The following is a 12053-nucleotide window of genomic DNA, read 5'->3' as shown; positions in this document are numbered from 1 at the left end:
TATACCACATTTTGTTTATACATTCATCAGTTGATAGACATGTGACTTATTTCCACTTTTGGCTTTCATTAATAATGCTGCTATGCGTTTTTGTGTGAACATGTCTTCAATTCTTTTAGATATATACATAGAAGTGGAATTGTTGGGCCATTTGTTAACTCTATGTTTAAACTTTTGAAAAATTGCCAAATAGTTTTCTCCTGAGGCTGCACCATTATACATTGTCATCATCAATGTATGAGTATTTCATTTCCTTCACATCCTCATCAACACTTGTTATTTTTTCACCTTTTCAATTATAGCTGTCCTACTGGGTGTGAAGTGGTTTTGATTTACATTCCCCTAATCCTCTGGAGCATCTTTTCAGGTACTTATTGGCCCTTTGTATATATATCTTCTTGAGAGAAATGTCTTTTCAAATTTTTGTCCACTTTTTTTTGTTTTGTTTTGTGGTACGCGGGCCTCTCTCTGTTGTGGCCTCTCCCGTTGTGGAGCACAGGCTCCAGACGTGCAGGCTCAGTGGCCATGGCTCGCGGGCTCAGCCGCTCCGCGGCATGTGGAATCTTCCTGGACCGGGGCACAAACCCGTGTCCCCTGCATCGGCAGGCGGACTCTCAACCACTGCGCCACCAGGGAAGCCCCCCCTAAACAAGTGTTTTTTAAAAGTGTATATTATATGGCTAAATTGTTTTGGTTTCAATTTTTCCATATTATTTGGTTACAAGTTTCCATCACAGTCCATTGCAAGCATGCTGGATTAGGAATTTTAAAAGCCTGGGCCTGAGTCTTGACTTCAAAATGTAGTAGCTAAACAACTTTGGACAAATTTATCTCTTTAATGCCAAAGTTCTAATCTACAACAGATATAATAATATGAAAGTACTATTGTATGATATAGAACATTATAACATGTAATAAACTATATAAATATTGCTATCTTTCTCTTATACACCACTGGCTTCCTTTGACATTTACCTTACTATTTCCTCTTTATTTTATTCTTCCCCTTCCGTTAATCTCGTGTTCTAAAATAGGCATTTTTGTGTTTAGAAAAAGAGACTAAAAATAATAATCCTTAAGGAAGAATGGTTATTTAATAATAACTTGTATGCATTTTTAAGAATTTGGAAAAGTCCCTTTTTCTACCAGTTATTAAAGTACAATGAAGAAAAATAGGATAAAACAGCACAGTAAAGATGAATGTCAATAATGGTAAATCTCAAAGACACAGAACAGATAATATAATGTGTTAAGTAATTAACCACATTTTGGGGAGTATCTAAGAAAAGGAAGTTGTGCAAATCAGGAATGTCAGGCAGTCACAAAAAGAAGAAATATGTTCTAAAATAAAGAGCAAAATTTTACCTTAAAAGAAACCATTAAATCATCAATTTGAAGTACACACAGAGACTGAGTTTTAAGCAAAAGTGAAGGGACAACCAATAGTCTCAACTAGTAACTAATGTCAAAAATACCTGAGACTGGGCTTCCCTGGTGGCGCAGTGGTTGAGAGTCCGCCTGCCGATGCAGGGGACACGGGTTCGTGCCCCGGTCCGGGAAGATCCCACATGCCGCGGAGTGGCTGGGCCCCTGAGCCACGGCTGCTGAGCCTGCGCGTCCGGAGCCTGTGCTCCGCAACGGGAGAGGCCACAACAGTGAGAGGCCCGCGTAAAAAAAGTACCTGAGACATTTATTTAGTTATCAGCGCAGAAAATTGATCAAAATAAGGTCAAGAGATTTTTGTTAACAAAGAAAACATATGAATCAGAGAGAGAGAAATTACAGTTCTCAGTAATTTGTCTGAATGTGTTTTTACACATATGAACTTGAAATATAGTTCGACTGAATATAATTAGATTGGTATCACATTTCCTCTGAATTTTAGTGGCACTTTCTGTCAGATGACATATTGTCATTAAAAAGTACAATGTCTTTCCAATTTCTGATCCTATTCCTGGATTTATATGTATGTTGTAAGGTACATATCTATTTGCAGATAGATAGATAGATATCTCCAAATATTTCCTGCTCAGGGAAACATTGGGTGTATTTCTATTAGTAGATTAATTTTCATGAAATGTTATATGAAGTTTTTAAAATTTTAACAAATTTATTGTAAAGATATTTACATAAAGTAGCCTCCATTTACATTAAACCTGTAAATATATTCTGGTAATTGTATTAGCTAAAAGCTAACATTTATTAAGATCAGTTTGTGTTTCAGACATTAGCTCATTTAAACCTCATAGCATTACAACAAATATAAAAGCTAGGTGATTTTATTATCCCTATTTATTGCCGAGAAAGCAAAGTAACTTACCTAACATCACACAGAAGGATAGGAGCTGAGCAGAAATTTGAAACATTTTTTGACACCAATGCATGTAAACTCAATGACTAAACTCACGGGCTCCCCCCCAGGGAGCTGAGTTTTTAGTGAATTAGACACACCATTTACTAACATTTAATATAGGAAACAAAAAATTATCCAACAGAGCATGCACAAGGTTCTATTGCAGCCTGGAAGTGAGTCAGAGAGAAAGTGAAACTTGAAATGAGATGTAAACATTGAAGAAAAAAGAGCACTTAGTTTTATTAAGAAATAAACCTGATGAATAAGTGGACAAACCACATGGAAATGTGCAATATTTCAGGATATGCAACAATTTGTGTTAGGCTGGTTTCCCTTGTCATTCCAAGTTTCAAAAAGTTTGTAGTCTTTTATGTCTAGCTTTTCCCCTCATCAGATTTTCGATACTTATTTGTGCTGTCACAGTTCAGAGTTCATAATGCAGTTGCACCACGATTTATCTGTTTTACAGTGGATGGACATCTGCGTTGTTTCCAGTTCGGGGCTGTGATGAATAAAACTGCTGTGAATTTTTTGCACCTTTCTTTGGACGCGTATCACATTTATTTTTGTTAGCAAAGAAGTGGAATTTCTGGATGAGGCATCTGTATGTTCAATTTTAGTAGAGACTACCAAACCAAGGAAGTAGTCACCAGTTTACAGTCCTTCCAGAAGTTTTTTTTCCAACTGATGTAAATTCTCACTGGCATTTAGTATTCTCAGTTTTTGTTCATTTCTTTTTATTAAAAAAAATTTGATGTTGCAGTAGGTGTGCAGTCACTCCTTTTAGCTTTGATTTCCATTCCTCTGATGACAAATTTGAGGGTTTTGAAAAGCTGATGTGCCATTTTGATGTCCTTTTTTATGCAATTCCCTTTCAAGTTTATTGCCCCTTTAAAAATTTGTGTTGTCTGTCTTTTTCTTATTGATTTCTCAGTCTTTTAAGGTATAAATCTCACAGTCTTTGCTGAGGGAACCTGGGTGGCTATTGAGACACAGCTTCAGCTCTCAGGTACACAGTTAAAACTTTTCCTTAGCCTTCACTTCCTATTGCTACAGTCTCAAGGTCAGTCGGAGGTGAGACCTTTGGACCTTTTCAAATCATTCCTGGACATGCACACGTTACATGTGTATGACATTCCAGATTCCCAGGAATAGGTTCAAAGCTCACTTTTCAAAATCCACATGCAACAACACAAATAAGTATCAAAAGTCTACTGATGAGCAAAGTTTTTCCTTTTAAATTTTGGTCAACTTTTTGTCTCCACTGTTACTATTGCTGCTTTAGAAAGTGAAGCAGTAGTCACTGATGTTTTTGACAAACAGTTATAGGAATTAGGGAAAGAGTAGTTGGTTTTAAAAGCATCTCATCTGAAGATAAACAGGCAAGCTTTAGCAACAGGGTGGAAGCTGAAGGGAAAAAATGTCATGTCGGTAGGGGGCGCTGTGTGATTGTGGTTGCCGTAAACAGTAACAGCAATGAAATCTGATATATTCGGTTTTAAATATTCTATATTTTTATGTGCCTATATAAGCCATATTTTCTCAGTGTCAAATTGTCTGGGTATGAGTCCTAGATCTGAAATGTAAAGGCTTTGGGCAAAATACTTAGTTTCCTTATGATTTGGTTTCCTTGCCTATAAAATGCGATCTCAATTAACACCTAAATCCTAGGGTTGTTGTCAGGATTAAGTAAATTGATCATATGCAAAGTAGTCCCTGACATATAGAAGCACCAAATAATGTTGCTTATAACCGTAGCTATATTTTTATTATGTTTATTGGAACAATATCATCATTCAATGCAAACTTTTGTTACTTTTATATTTTTGGTGCTTTGGATAACACAGGGAGCAAATGTCCTCAGACTTATCAAAGTAGTGTGAGTTGAAGACTGCACCACATGGAATCAGGTATAATTCAGCAAAATGTAACTAATGGAAAGCATGGAACAACAGTTAAGAGTGAGAGATATTAAGTAACAAACAAGATTTTAAGCACTCCCCAAGAACTTTGGGAATTATTCAGAAGAGGAGATTTCTTAAAGGCAGCAGGAGACTTCAAGTAGTCTTATTTGGCTATTCCTGAAAAGCATGGATAATCATTCACTAGGTGATACCAACCCTGTCCCCACTGAGAGCAACCTGTAAAGTAGGTAAAATATTTTAAACCATATTTTTATCAGTGAGATAGAAAGTAGTGAAGAATAATATAATGCAAGTCCAAGAGAAAGTTGAAACCTGAAAAGAAGAGCTGCTTTTCCTATAGACAATTTTCAAAGACAGAAAAAGAAGCTGAGTTCCTGAACAGGGCTTTGGTGTCTTAGAAGCGAGGGTAACTCTGGTCTTCAAGTAGGGGTAAGGGACTGAAAAATCAGTATATCTCGCCGGGTTGGTTCACCAAAATCTATACCCAAGGACAACATTTTCCAGCCTTGGAACTATTGACAATTTGAGTCCGATTATTCTTTCCTGTTGGGGGGTGTCCTGTGTGTTGTATGATGTTTAGAAGCATCCCTTCATCTCTTACTTCTACCTTCTAGATGCCAGTAGCAACTTCCCTCCACCTTTACTCCATACCATGTTGAAGAACCAAAAATATCTCTAGACATTGCTAAATATCCTTTGAGGGACAAAATCCTCCCAGGTTGAAAAACACCACCCTAGGAGTAAGGTTGATTTGAGAGTAGACTTGTCTTTGAAGGAGGCAGAGCTCAACTTCAAATTCCTTCAGTCTCTAAAGAGTTAAAGGAAGTGATCCCAGATTGTTAGTGACTGTGATGATTTGCTGGAAGCAAATTTAACTTCTGCAAGATGTCAAAGAAGAATTATACTGAATAAGTTGAACAGGAGAGGAAGACTTTATTCAAGACTATTGCAATAAGTGAAGAAATCGAGGTCAATTCTGCTGAAACAAACGGCAAGAAGATTTTCAAGTGCTGGGGTCAGAAGGCGCTGGAGTATGTTAGGGGAGCTGGTCAATGTGCTTATGCCATTTGTATTTGCTAATTGGTGCTCATACGTTCATTGGTATTTTGCTCCTAGTTTAGGTCCCTACCCTTCTGCAGAGACTGGGAGGTAGGGGTGCTCTCTCCTTGGTGATCACATTTCGAAGGGATGGCTCACAGGTCCTTGAGAAAAACATTTCTGGGCTGTCAAACCGGCAAAAGGCTGGAAGAAGATTTACATCTCAAAGGGACAGGGAAAGAAAAAAGAAGAAAAAAGAACAAGACAAGCAAAGAAAACTATAGTAAACATGTTAAAGGTTAAATGTCGAAAACTTTCCCTCTGAGATCAAGAACCAGACAAAATGTTCATGATCATCACGTCTATTTAACATCATTACTCGTGGCCTTAGCAACAAAGTTATAAGGATTTGAAAGGAAAAATCGTAGCACGCATCAGCCATAGACACAATTCTGCTTATAGAAAATCCAAGGGAATCTACTGATAAATTATTAGAATTAATAAGTGAGTTGAGAAGATCCCTGGATGCAAAATCAATATAAAAAATCAATTGTACTTTTATTCAGCAGAAACTAGCTGAAAATGAAAACTTAAAAATACTTTGTATTAGTTTTCTTTTGGTGCCATAACAAATTACTACAAATCCGTCATCTTAAAACAACACGTACTTCTTTTCTTGCTGTTTCTGCAGCTCAGAATTTCAGGCTCAGTGTGACTCGGTTAGTTCTTTGTTTAGGGTCTATGAGGGCAAAATCAAGGTTTCAGCAGGGCCTCCTTTCCTTGTGGAGGACCTCGGAAAGAATCACTTCTAAGTTTGTGCAGGTCGTTGGAAATGCCATTTTCTTTGGCTGAAGTGTTTGAGTCCTCACTTACTTGCTGACTGTCAGCCTCTCTCATCTTCTTAAGGCCAACAACCTTCTTTATCCTGCTGCCTGCTCCGTCTTGAAGCCAGCAAAAATGCTTCTAATTTCTTTGACCTCTTTTTCGGTAACTCCAGCTAGAGAAATCTCTCTGCTTTTAAAGGCTCATATGTAGGCAAACCTCAGAGATATTGTAGGTTCTTATCCTGGTGGCCTCGGCCTGCAGCGGCTTGAAGCAGGGTTTCTGTTCCCAGCCAGAGATTGATGTCAGTCCTCGGCAATGAGAGTGCTGAACCCTAGCCACAAGACCACCAGGGACCAGTGACCAATGCCAAGGCCCTGTACTGTCTGCTGTGTAGAAATGAATTTCCACATAGAGGTGCAAAGTAGTGAAACAAGTAAAGTGTTTATTAGGAGGATAGACACACGGGTGGCCTCAGAGATTCGCACCCTCGTGGTGGTTTGAATCACTTTTATGGGGCATTTCTTCTGGGTTTCCTTTGGCCAATCGTCTTGCTTCACCTGGTTCTGGGTCCGTATTTGGTTTATCTCAGGGTCCTCCCATATGTGTGCACACATCTCTTAGCCAAGATGGATTCTAGTGAAGAGGCCTATGGGTAGTTGGCATCACTTATTAGGAGGGGGCGCCCCCTCCGTTTTTGATCTTCAAGGGGCCTTTCTGCGCATGTGTAGTCAGGAAGGTCTCCTTGACTTCTGAGAATGAGGAATATGTGGTCTTTTATCTCTCATCTGGGCAGGGCTCAGCTTCTCCTCTCTCCTGCTATTTTGGAGTATCTGTCGACAGGGGACGGACTCCGGCTGTTCAGCCTGGGGCCCATCTATCTCCTGCCTCAGTTTGGTTCCAGACCACCACAATAAAGGGAATATCACAGTAAAGTGAGTCACACAGATTTTTTTGTTTCCTAGTGCATATAAAAGGTACGTCTAGACTATACTGTAGTCTATTAAGTGAGCAATGGCAATTATGTCTAAGAAATCAACAAACATACCTTAGTTTAAAAATACTTTACTGCTAAAAAATGCTAGCCATCATCTTGTTGCAGCAGGCAGATAGCTAGATGTGAGCAGAGAAATGGGGGCAGGGGGCAGGGGGCAGGAAATCACGCATCTTGTAAACAGCGGGCGTCCATGGGTAGACAAAGAAAAGCAAGAACCTCCAGACTGAAAGGAAGCCAGACATTTTGGGTGGTAAGTATCCTGGAAGCAGATAAAGAAAGGTGAGGAAAGTGGGAATCTCCTGCATCCGAATGTAACCTGTTGCTCATTTTGCTCTCATTGCAATAGAATTAGCCTTGCAGATAAGAAGTACCCATCATGCACTGACGCCATGACACTTCTGGTCTAAGCTAAATAAGGACAAAAATCCCTCCTCCCCTTAGGAAGAAGGAGCTGGGATGAAAATCAGAGAATACGACCCCCAAACTCTTCCCTCCCCAGTGAATATTCCGCTCCTTCATTTGTAAGCCTCTCATAACTGGCTTGCCAAAGAAACCCTGGGTAGCAGTTCCTCACCTGTCTGCTCTCTCCCTCTGAGAACGCATTCTTGCATAAGTAAATAATCACTTAACTTTCTTAACCTCCCCGCTTTGTCTCCGAATTCTTTCATGAGAAGGCAAGAATCTTAAATTCACCGGGAACAATCTGAGCCATCAATGAGTCCTAATCTTTTTGCAGTAGTAACACCAGAGATCACTGATCCCAGGTCACCATAATGTAACGAAATATTTCGAGAATTACCAAAAGGTGATAACAAAGATGTGAAGCAAGAAAATGCTGTTGGAAAAATGGCACCAATAGGTTAGTTTGAGGCAGGGTTGCCACAAACCCTCAATTTGTGAAAAATGCCATAAAGCAAAGCACAGTAAAACTCCAAGGTATGTTTGTAATTAGTTTGGGACTACCTGGCCAATTCAGGAGAATCTATCTGAAAGTCGATAACATTAATTCCATCTGAATTTCTTTCCATGTAATGTTACGTATTTACATTTTCCAAGTCGTGAATCTTTTGGGGTGACTATCTTGTCTACGTGGGGGAAGGAAAATAATTTTCTCTCTACTCTTCTAGGTTCTTGGTTGAGACACCTCCTGTAATAAAAGACAGATTAATGGGAGAAAACAAGCAGAAGTTTAATAACATGCGTACCTCCTGTGTATGTGGGAGAGAACCAGGAAAACCAAGTAACTCCTCAAAACGATCCAAACCATAACCTTAAATAATATTTCCAGGTAAAGACAAAAGAAGATGTTGGGGAGGGAGAGGGCGGCCAGGTATGGAGGCCACCAGGGAAAGCACAGTAAACAAGGGTAAGGTTGTTACACAGATTTAAGTTGTTGCCTTCTCCACTAAGATTTTCTAGAGTCCCTTCTCTTCCTGTACAGAAAGGGAGACCTTTACAAATGGAGATTTCTCTTATAAATGTAAATGTCGCTTACAAAAGGGTAACTTCTATTCAGTTTTCAGAGCTTCACCTGGGAATGCTGTTTTTTTTATTTTTTTAAAATAATCGGCGTAACATGATCCTTAAGCCAAAGAGACATATTTTGAGGTGACAAATCCTGCTCCCCTTCACCTGCCAGATACCATTTGCAATGGTAATATACACATGTAATATATACATGTATATATACACATGTAATATACCTAGGAATAAATTTAAAGAGATATATAGGAGTTCTATACAAAAATCTATAACGTACAGAAAGATATTAAAGATAGAAATTAAAGAAGGCTAAAATTAAAGAATTTAATGGAGAATTAAATCATGGCATGGAGTAAAAGACTTAATAAAGATGTCCATTTTTGCCAACTTTGGTTTTTTTGGTTTTTTTTTTTTGCAGTACGCAGGCCTCTCACTGTTGTGGCTTCTCCTGTTGCGGAGCACAGGCTCCAGACGCGCAGGCTCAGCGGCCATGGCTCACCGGCCCAGCCACTCCGTGGCATGTGGGATCTTCCCAGACCAGGGCACGAACTTGTGTCCCCTGCATCAGCAGGCGGACTCCCAACCACTGCGCCACCAGGGAAGCCCAGCTTTTAGCCTTTTAAAAATACTTTAAAACTTATTGAATCCCTATAATCATCTGAGATAAGCAGGTAAACTATTATTCCCCTTTCCAGAGGAAGAAATTGAAATTATGTTGGAAAAAACAAATAAAACACAGAAAAGTGATAGTTAAAAGTTTGAATACAGGATAAAATAAAGTAGGATATCTGTGATATATTTCCACAGCATCCTACATATTCCCTGTTATAAGGCTCCATCACCACCATAATATAACACTTTACTGTTTGTTTTACAAATAGACCATAAATTCCCCAAGACTAGTTTTCATGCCAAATTTGCTTAGTGTTTTAACTTTACTGTCCACCACAATGTTGCTTAATAATCATTCATTGAATACATTTTTTTAAAAAACCCTCTGTATGCAGAAAATTATAAGACACTGATGAAAGAAATTAAAGATGATACAAATAGATGGAGAGATATACCATGTTCTTGGATGGGAAGAATCAACATTGTGAAAATGACTCTACTACCCAAAGCAATCTACAGATTCAATGCAATCCCTATCAAACTACCACTGGCATTTTTCACAGAACTAGAACAAAAAATTTCGCAATTTGTATGGAAACACAAAAGACCCCGAATAGCCAAAGCAATCTTGAGAACTAAAAAAGGAGCTGGAGGAATCAGGCTCCCTGACTTCAGACTACACTACAAAGCTACAGTAATCAAGACAGTATGGTACTGGCACAAAAACAGAAAGATAGATCAATGGAACAGGATAGAAAGCCCAGAGATAAACCCACGCACATATGGACACCTTATCTTTGATAAAGGTGGCAGGAATGTACAGTGGAGAAAGGACAGCCTGTTCAATAAATGGTGCTGGGAAAACTGGACAGGTACATGTAAAAGTATGAGATTAGATCACTCCCTAACACCATACACAAAAATAAGCTCAAAATGGATTAAAGACCTAAATGTAAGGCCAGAAACTATCAAACTCTTAGAGGAAAACATAGGCAGAACACTCTAGGACATAAATCACAGCAAGATCCTTTCTGACCCACCTCCTAGAGTAATGGAAATAAAAACAAAAATAAACAAATGGGACCTAATGAAACTTCAAAGCTTTTGCACAGCAAAGGAAACCATAAACAACACCAAAAGACAACCCTCAGAATGGGAGAAAATATTTGCAAATGAAGCAACTGACAAAGGATTAATCTCCAAAATTTATAAGCAGCTCATGCAGCTCAATAACAAAAAAACAAACAACCCAATCCAAAAACGGGCAGAAGACCTAAATAGACATTTCTCCAAAGAAGATATACAGAATGCCAACAAACACATGAAAGAATGCTCAACATCATTAATCATTAGAGAAATGCAAATCAAAACTACAATGAGATATCATCTCACACCAGTCAGAATGGCCATCATCAAAAAATCTAGAAACAATAAATGCTGGAGAGGGTGTGGAGAAAAGGGAACACTCTTGCACTGCTGGTGGGAATGTGAATTGGTTCAGCCACTATGGAGAACAGTATGGAGGTTCCTTAAAAAACTACAAAAAAAAAAAAAAAAAAAAAAAACTACAAATAGAATTACCATATGACCCAGCAATCCCACTACTGGGCATATACCCTGAGAAAACCAAAATTCAAAAAGAGTCATGTACCAAAATATTCATTGCAACTCTATTTACAATAGCCCGGAGATGGAAACAACCTAAGTGCCCATCATCGGATGAATGGATAAAGAAGATATGGCACATATATACAATGGAATATTACTCAGCCTTAAAAAGAAACGAAATTGAGTTATTTGTTGAGTCATTGCAAATTGAGTTATTTGTAATGAGTTATTTGTAATGAGGTGGATAGACCTAGAGTCTGTCATACAGAGTGAAGTAAGTCAGAAAGAAAAAGACAAATACCGTATGCTAACACATATATATGGAATTTAAGAAAAAAAAGGATGTCATGAAGAACCTAGGGGTAGGACGGGAATAGAGACGCAGACCTACTGGAGTACGGACTTGAGGATATGGGGAGGGGGAAGGGTGAGCTTTGACAGGGCGAGAGAGAGTCATGGACATACACACACTAACAAACGTAGTAAGGTAGATAGCTAGTGGGAAGCAGCCACATGGCACAGGGATATTAGCTCGGTGTTTTGTGACAGCCTGGAGGGGTGGGATAGGGAGAGTGGGAGGGAGGGAGACGCAAGAGGGAACATATGGGAACATATGTATATATATAACTGATTCACTTTGTTATAGAGCAGAAACTAACACACCATTGTAAAGCAATTGTACCCCAATAAAGATGTTAAAAAAAAAAAACAAAGTAATTCTTTCTCAAAAAAAAATAAATAAAAATAAAAAACCCTCAAAATATGCTATGTAGAAATAGACACATCATGTAGAAATGCTGCTTTTTGCTAAACTTACTTTGAGGGCATGGTGTTCCCATTTATAATGATCACCACTAAAGTTTAATACATCTTTGGGGTTCACTGTGAGCCAGGTGTTCTTCTACGTCCATTTTCATGTATTAACTAGCTTAACTTCTAGCTAATTTTAACAAAATTTCTACCTAATTCTAACTAAAACAGCTGGTCAACTAGAGAGAGGCAGAAATGAAACTTGGACAGTATTTCTCTTTCACTCCAGCTCTCAACATCTACACTTTCCCTTACACATTTCATAGTGCGTGGATCCAAGACGTTGCTTTCTAACATGACCCAGGAGTAGATTGTTGTTATTAATGATAGGATATCAGAGTTTGGAGCCTGTAGGAACTGAAGGACACTGAGATTAAGAAACTCTATATTATTTATCGCTAAGCAG

Source organism: Phocoena sinus, chromosome 10, assembly GCF_008692025.1.
Source record: "Phocoena sinus isolate mPhoSin1 chromosome 10, mPhoSin1.pri, whole genome shotgun sequence".
In the NCBI taxonomy this organism is placed as follows: Eukaryota; Metazoa; Chordata; class Mammalia; order Artiodactyla; family Phocoenidae; genus Phocoena; species Phocoena sinus.
Note: the sequence above shows the minus strand (reverse complement) of the source record.